A 9,678-nucleotide genomic window follows, 5' to 3' on the forward strand; every position below is an offset into this window, starting at 1 on the left:
TATTCTCTTTGAGATATGGGGCTGCATAATAAATGCGGCAGAAGAAACAAAGAAAACAGTGTATGTGTGTGTCAGAAAGAGCAAAACTCCAGAGCCGGAGCATTTTGAGCAGGCCTGCTTCCTCTCCGAGACTGATAATGGTGATACTCTGGCCCCCACGACTCATTACCACACCTTCCACTGTTCCGCCACAGTTCTGGTCTCGAGAGTGTTTGCCATCACATCATTATGAGAACACTCTCATAAGGCCCTTAGCAACTCCCTCGACGACAAAAAAAAAGTAAATAAGTCATAAAACTATGACTTAGTCTCTGTCAAAATTCCCCCTCCATCTTTTATTTACACTCCCACCAGCGCAAATAAAGTCTGCCATCATGACGATCCCCAAGCACATGAAGGGTCTGGGGTTCTATTTCTATAAGTAGTGTTTTTATTCCTGTATAAACAGCACTCGCTCAATACTGATTCAAATTACATCATGAAAATAAATTTTCAGTGAATCAAAAAAGCTTTTTTTAAAAAAAAATACAATCTAAAATGACTGCTACCTTGATGCATATCAATGACTCAGACGTACAGAGACCTGTAATGAACAGCAAATTTGCTCAATAGGCAAGTGCAGCTCTCATTTTCAAATAAGCAATATTCCCCAAATTAGCTTTTTGCCTTTGTCGGAAAAAGCTGTTTAAGTCAAGCATCAGAGGTTCTTTAGCACAAAAATAAGGTAGATTTAACGAGAAAGGAGATAGGAATTTTAATCATGGTGAACTTTTTTTTTAGATTTAATAAAGATCTAGTTCAAGGTGTTGCTCAAACCTTGACAAGTTGATATGAAAAAAAAAACAGACCAAATCTCATATGGCAGACATTAAAAAATCCTATTATACAGTGCAGCTGAATTCTCGATTCTGATTGGTCAGAAGGTATTGATTTGTTTTCTATAAAAGCAGCTCTGACCATTGTTTCAAAATAATGGATATATTAATGTGCTATAATTTCTATAGTAACAACTAATAATCGTTTATATGGTGAAGTTTAGAGTAAGGAGACATTTATTTAACATTTAAGTAAGGAGTCTCCAGTGTCAGAGCTTTGTAACAGCGCTTTCCGGTTTCTTGGTAACGCAACAATTTGCATTTTATTGTCTTATTAACTTGAAGAGAGAGAAAAATGAGAGGCTGATGAGTGACCATTTTTAATGTTGGCAAATTGCGATGGTATAAGAGGAATAAAACATTTTGAGATTATTGGAAAAATAATCAACTTCAGGCTGGTACCAGCTCGTTCTAATACGCTATCGTTTCTATAGTAACAACGTATTCACAGGGACTTGCATGGCAGACGCTCCACATAATCTAAACCTAATAATTGTGTTGTTGTATAACAAAGATGTCTAATCATCGATATGGTGATGTTTACTGTAAACTGATATTTATTTAATTTATGGGAGGAGTCTCTTGTAACAGTACATTTTCCACCACTGGAAAGTCTTCAGGACAGAAGAGATTACGCTTTTTGGTTTATCAAGCAATTTTTTTGTCTTTAGTTGAGAGAAAAAAGGTTGGTGAGGGAATAACAGCATTTATAGCTGCTATAATATAAATGATAACAGGAACTCACTTAACAGTGGTGACAGTAACACCACTTCACATCGGCTCGCATCACACCACCTCATCGTTGATTATTTTCCAATAACCATCCATGCCCCCAAGTGTTTTATTCCTTACTAGATGTTAGAACACCTTACATCAGGACGAAGATTACACTGAGAAGAAGAACGTGATCCTATTGCACAAGATTGATTAATCCTTCTTTAACCCTTTATGTCATATGGGTTATGTACTCAGTCTGCACACCACTATAGCGAATAAATAACACTTTCTATTCTCAAGCATATAGGTGTTGCACATGCTCAATGTCCTTATGAAAGATTTAAATCTTTATTCAAATATCAACACTGTCCTGATACAGACATAACCATAATAAATAGGATAAAACCCATCATTATTATCATTAGTGTCTGGAAGAAGCCATCTCAGAAATGACCTCTGACCCCAAATCAGTCGTAGTCTGGCTTCCTGACCCATGTAACAGTACAACGAAAGAGTGAAGAACGAGTAAGCGAAACCACTTTTTTTTTTGTCATGCCTTGTTTTGATAGACTTTATCATTTCCTTCAGGATACTTTCAGAACTGGAAGGAAGACATTTCCTGAGAGCATGAGGTCAGAACGAATGTTTCGGCAGCAATTTTGCTTCCCAGCATACACCGTTTCAACAACTTGCAATTTACGGTCTGCTAACTTTTCCGAGCTCTTGAAAGTCTTTAGGAGATTGTTCTTGCAGTAAGGTTATGGCAGTTACATCGAGCAGAACCCTGCTGTCCTTTCCAAACAAACGCTGCATGGAAATCTGTCAGGCATAGATGCTTGGTTCTGTGTGTGTGTGTGTAGGCTTGTTCTCCTTGCCTCGCTCTTATCTGTTGAGGTGATCGATGACCTGTGATCCTGGCAGTTATGTGTATTCCTGTATCATTGTTATTGTGGCGTATTACTGTTATTACTGCAGGCTACTTGTAAGATCGTGTCACTGATTCGTGACTAGTGTTTAGAGCACCGGGACTTGCTCTGACCTTTCCGTTTAATTGCGGCTCTGTCAATTCTTCCATCTTGTTTCTGGTCACTTTTATGGACACTTATTTCTGCAGCACTCATATCACTGTCTGCTCTTTTATTAGCTTTATACTTTGCATTCTGCTTCACTTCTAAGTCTCACCAGATAAAAGCATCAGCTAAATGAATAAATGTAAATGTAAACGTTATAGGATTACAAGATTCAGCCCGAGATAATGCCTCGGTTCAGATAGAATTACTATAGATCAGAAATGTATCCAGCAGCTAAGCCTTGAAAAGCGATCGCAGAAGTGCCTCGGTTTGTCATCAGCATTCGGAAAAGCAGACTTTCTGTGCTTGTTTTTTTTTCAACTGCAGCCCCAGTGGAGGAAGACTGTTGCTCCAATTTATCCTTATTTATTTCTGTCTGCATTTAAGCATCTTCACATCATAAAAAAAAAAAAACATTTTGGCCACCAGAGAAGGCACTGGCACAGCACTTCACTGATCTCCCGTATGCCATCGTTCGGCAGCTTCATAATGAGTACACGTGTCGGATAAAAGCCCCGGCACGGAAAAACTGTGATGCAACGTCCCCTTTCCAAACAGAAAAGGTCACTCGCATCCTTTCTGAGCTATGACAAATGATCACAGAAGTGAGACAATGGAGGCGTTATCGCAGGCATCTGTGTGGTCTGCAAAAAGGCATGCTTGGCTTCCACGTATCCCCGAACCCCCCGATGAGATCCCGCTCTCGCCCACCACCACTTATCAAGCGTGATGTCTTCCCAGCCCGGGCGGAATGATCCGGAAAGGTCAGTCTCAGCTGGTCGCCGTGCTCAGCAGTCAGTCTGCACGCCACCGCAGCCGGCCTCCAGCCGAGAGCAGCAACAGCAGCTCTGTCACCCAGCTCGCTGTATGAGGGGACAAGACACTAACACTTTCTTCTGAAGGGCAAATTCAAAAATGTCTCGGGTTACATGATGCTGCTTAGAATAAATAAATTAATGAGCACTAAAGAGGAAATAATTCTAATATACAAATAATAGTATATTATACTAATGGTAATATTATTGTTGTTGTTCTTGTTATTATTATTTTTTCTAATAAAAATTATAACAATAATAATAAATATTATTGGTGTTGTTTATTATTATGAATAATTTATTTGTTAATAAGATTAATAAGACTACAGACATAATCAATCAATCAATGCCTAACTAATTACATATGCACGTTTTACAACAATTGTGCTACTACTATTACTACCACTACCAGTACTACTACTTCTACTACTACCACTACTGCTGCTATTACTACTACTGCTGCTGCTATTACTACTACTACTACTACTATTACTACTACCACTACTGCTGCTATTACTACTACTACTATTACTACTACTACTACTACTAGTGCTATTACTATTACTACTATTACTACCACTACTACTACTATTACTAATACTACTATTACTACTACTACTGCTGCTATTACTACTACTATTATTACTACTACTACTACTACTAGTGCTATTACTATTACTACTATTACTACCACTACTACTACTATTACTAATACTACTATTACTACCACTACTGCTGCTATTACTACTACTACAACCACTACTACTACTAGTGCTATTACTATTACTACTACTACTACTTCTATTACTCTTGCACTATTATTACTACTATTACTACTACTACCACTACTACTATTACTACTACTACTACTGCTATTAGTACTACTACCACTACTACTACTATTACTTCTGCTACTACCTCTACTACTACTATTACTTCTAATACTACTACTTCTATTACTCTCAGCACCATTATTATTACTACTACTATTACTATTATTTCTGCTACTACCTCTACTACTACTGTTACTTCTAATACTACTATTAGTTCTAATGCTACTTCTTCTATTACTCTTATTACTGTTATTAATGTTACTACTACTACTAATACTATTATTACTATAAGTTTTGTTATTGTTTATTTTTGATTGTACTATATAGCATTTTATTGTTGTTGTTATTATTGTTGTTGTGTATAATGCACACCAATGAAGTTCTAGTTTCCAAGCCATTTTGGCCACACGCACACATTTAAAAAAAAAAAAAAAAAAAAAAAAGGTGTAAACTCACCTTTGCGTGGTCATTATTTACACTCTCCTGTGATAGCAGCTCGTTTTTCATTCTCTTACACCGTCTGTCTGAAATTGAGCCAAATTGTGCACTTGTAAAAAGCAGTAGTATTCAGTTTATAGGAAATATCCTCTCATTGCAAGTAAAAAAAAATTACTGAGCTTGAAATGTGTAAATGGGGTGAGTTGTTTTCACTGAGAACACACACACACACCCACACACACACACACTATGCCAAAATAAAATATATATTTAATGATTTATTTGTTTATTTATTTAATAAACATGCAGTTTTTGGAGGGAAAAAAAATGTAAAAATAGTTTTCCTCATGAGGACCAGTCAAATGTCCCCACCATCTATCTATCTATCTATCTATCTATCTATCTATCTATCTCTCTGGCTGGTCTAAAATATAAAACATATAAAACCAACATATAATAACGCACACACACACACACACACACGCTAGGCCTTGCTGTTTCCAGCAGCACTATTTATGGGAGGCGTGTGCATCAGACTTATACTAATTGGTTAGCTGGGCGTTATTTTTTACGCTGATTTATTCTGACTGTCGCATAAATTCAGAGCAAATGAATGGGCCGTTTAGGTAAACTTAAAATGATTTACCAAAACGACTGTGCGCCAGCTCCCCTGATGCCCACTCTGTTTTCGCTTGTCTTGGTGTCTCGCAGGGAATTGCTCTACTTAGGCTTCTGAAAACGATCACTTTGGGGCTTTTTCTGCATACACACTCCAATCAAACAGCATTATTCTTATTTACGACACGGATCCTCACGACATAGACGCACCTAAAAAGCAGCAAACCAAAGACGAATGTTCATCAGCTGCGAGAGTGTTATACAGCATCAATCTCTGAGCAAATTCAAAGCACTGTTTCCACACCAGGGCAGTGCTGATGCTTGCAAAAACAGAAAGGATATTAATGGAGTTATTCTAATTGCACCAGGAATGCATGCATGCCTGAGATTTCGTGCTGCTCGTTTTGGGCCAAACACTTAATCACGGCGAAGATAACTCCAAAAGGAACGCTCAGTCTCGAAGGAAGTGCAGGGGGGGGTCAGGGAAAACGCTGGAAGAGCAACAGCACCACTCTGTGTTCGAGAAACACATTGCAGTTTTAAGAAAGGCCATGATTTGCTCGCCGCTTTATCCCGAGCAGGGTCGGGATAGATCCTGGAGTCTATCCCGGGAACATTGGGTGGAAGATGGGAATTCAGCCTGGATGGGAAACCAGTCTCACACACACTCATGCATGAGATTTGTGCCTGATGTATCGCATCTTACACCTGTTCTGAATATGTACTATATGCATTTTCAATCGTATCCATTCTTCCATAAACTGCTCTGAGTTTAGTTAGAATTTTAAATTTTGACTGGGTTAAATATTTCAGTTTACAGGACAAGTTATCTGTTCATTTCCACCTCCAGAAATAGGAAATTTCACAATAATCTAAGCACGTTCGAATTCATAGTTCTTAAAAACGACACCTCAAAATGACTTCATATAGTAAATATATATATATATATATATATATATATATATATATATATATATATATATATATATGACTTCATATAGTAAGTAATATACTATTTATTTTCAAATGTAGATTTTATCAGCCACAAAATGAAGGACATATCACTATTTCTTACAATACATTCTCTTTACTTTCCTATGAACTGATATAGTAAAGAACAATAGAATAGACAACTTACTATTAATACCGTAAATCCTCTAATTGATCTAGTTATTGTATATGATAGAAGTGAAGTGTTCATTCTTTTGTTTATTGTAGCTATAAAAAAATGAATTTAGGAACATGATGTTATGTAGAGTAGTTATTAAGAATGTGTGTATGTGCACTTTTTATTGTTTAAACCTGATAAGCAGTAGCTTTTTTCTCCACTTAAGTGCCTGTGGTTACTATAAAACCATGTGTGTACATACATATATGTGTGCGTGTGTGTGTGTGTATATACATATATATTATATATATATATATATATATATATATATATATATATATATATATATATATATATATATGTATATATATAATAAGAGGTTCCACAAAAATATGGCATTTACCTTTTAGGAATTACAGCCATTTTCAGCAAAGTACCTCCATTTTCAGGGGCTCAAAGGTATTTGGACAAAGTGACATGATTGTAAATATAACCATAATTTTAATACTTGGATGAAAATCCTTTGCAGTCAATGACTGCCTGAAGTCTGGAGCCCATGTTCTCAAAACTCAAATTCTGAGTTTCCTCCCTGGAGATGCTTCGCCAGGCCTTCACTTCTGCCACCTTCAGTTGCTGCTTGTTTGTGGGTCTTTCTGCCTTCAGTCTTGTCTTCAGTAAGTGAAATGCATGCTCTATTGGGTTGAGATCAGGTGACTGACTTGGCCATTGAAGAATATTCCATTTCTTTGCCTTCAAAAAGTCTCGAGTTGCTTTCGCAGGATGTTTAGGGTCATTATCCACCTGCACTGTGAAGCAGCGTTCTATCAGTTTTGTAGCATTTGGCTGAATGTGAGCAGAGAGTATAGCCCTATACACCTCAGCATTCATTATTCTTGTTACTTCTGTCAGCAGTCACATCATCAGTAATCACCAGTGAGCCCGTTGCATTGGCAGCCATACATGCCCATGCCGTAACACTGCCTCCACCATGTTTGACACACGATGTGGTATACTTAGGATCATGAGCTGTTCCTTTCTTTTGCCATACTTTTCTCTTCCCATCATTCTGGTATAAGTTAATCTTGGTTTCATCAGTCCAAAGAATCTTATTCCAGAACATGGGAGGCTTTTTTAGATGTTTTCTGGCAAAGTCTAATCTGGCTTTCCTGTTCTTGAATGTTACCAGTGGTTTGCACCTTGTTGTAAACCCTCTGTATTTACATTCACGAAGGCGTCTCTTGATTGTAGATTTTGACAATGATACGCCTACCTTCTCCAGAGTATTCTTGACTTCTGTTGATGTTGTGAAGGGGTTTTTCTTCACCAAGGAAAGGATTCTATGATCATCCACTTTAGTTGTCTTCCAGGCCTTTCGATGTTGTTGAGCTCACCAGTGCTTTCTTTCTTTTTAAGAATGTACCCAACTGTTGATTTGGCCACGCCTAAGGTTTTTTCTATCTCTCTTATAGATTTATGTTGTTTTTCCAGCCTCCTTCACTTGCATTGAGATCTCTTTGGACTTCATATTGGTAGCTCCAGTCGAACAGCTGCCAAATGCCAAATCAATACCTGATATCAACTCCAGACCTTTTATCTGCTTCATTTGTCTGGAAGTAATGAGGGAATGGACCGCGCCTGGTCAATTAACTTCTCGTCAGTCAATTGTCCAAATACCTTTGAGCCCCTGAAAATGGAGGTACTTTGCTTAAAATGGCTGTAATTCCTAAATGGTAAATACCATATTTTTTGTGGAACCTCTTAAAATAAATCTGAAAGTCTACACTTCGATCATATCTGTTTTATTTCAAATCCATTGTGGTGGTGTATAAATGCAAAATCACAAAAACTCTGTCATTGTCCAAATACTTCTGGACCTGACTGTATATATATATATATATATATATATATATATATATATATATATATATATATACAGTTAACATGCAGAAAAACCTTCCAAAGCTACCAAGGATCAGACTTTAGTGTCTTCCTGACTAGTTACAGCAATGCATGAGTGCATGGATTTTTTTTTTTTTTGTCCATTTCCATGTGTAATATAAACAAAACCATGTAATGCATTGAGGCAAATGCATTTTGACAAAGCTACTTAGCTGCTCGGATGTGAGCTCCTATCAAAGTAAACACACAGGCAGGTGGAGGGGATCTGTGATGAAGATAACCCAGCAACAGGAGGCAAACAAACATCGTCGGCTCGGAACGCAGGTCCCTCGCCATATGCCTGCGTGTTCCGCTTCCTCTCAGAAGGTCATGGAAGACATTTTTATGAGCCGTTCAGCTCAGTCATTAGATCAGATTATTGCAGAGGGATTTGGATGCTACCTGCGTGCGCACGCCGGCTATTAGCGTCACACCTTTATAAGTCGTAATGTGATGAGGTACGATTGCCTGGAGGTTTTTGATCAATGTTAATTATTTGCATGATTATGACTCAGGGACGAGAAAAGAGGGTGAATTAAAAGCAGGCCTTGGGGTTTTTTGCAGTATGCAAGATGGCCTTATTTTACTCGTAAGATGGATTATAAGTTATGAATAAACCGTAAATACTTCCAAAATAGTGCTAATGACATGCAATAATACATGCAAATGACAAAGCAGGAATATAGATGACTCTTAATTCCTGTTTCCAGATTTCCTGATGCAGTATTGTCCATATAACCTTATCGAACCGAATGTACAGCACGGCATCAGCTGTGCACGCGGAACACAGACGGGTCGCTTCCTCTCAGGTGGCCTCGTTTTGTTATGAACAACTGCTGTTTGAGTTTTTCCAGAGCTGGTGATTAATAGGGATCATATTCAGCTGTCAGCAAATGATGGCTGAAATTCTGTGTTTATTTTTAGATCACTGAAGTCATGCATTCAGGTTACTGGGCAAATAGGATTCGTTAATCATTTTCATCATCATCCCAGGTCAGAGTGCACAAGGTCACGCAAGGTCATGACACTACTGAGTAAATGCACGAAGAAAATAGGATAAATACGTTAATATACTGTATTGCTTATGAATACGTACAGATCAGACAACCCATGACGAAGAACTGTCAGTTAATTTAGAAAAAAAAAATCTTTTTTTTTAAGTTTTTTCCTCCCAAAAGACTAGTTAGTTACAAAACAAAAATATGACAGCTTAATTAAACAGCTTTACAATTCTTGGAGTCCCAAATGTTCATTAATTACATGAAA

This window comes from Pangasianodon hypophthalmus, chromosome 30, assembly GCF_027358585.1.
Source record: "Pangasianodon hypophthalmus isolate fPanHyp1 chromosome 30, fPanHyp1.pri, whole genome shotgun sequence".
Taxonomy (NCBI): domain Eukaryota; kingdom Metazoa; phylum Chordata; class Actinopteri; order Siluriformes; family Pangasiidae; genus Pangasianodon; species Pangasianodon hypophthalmus.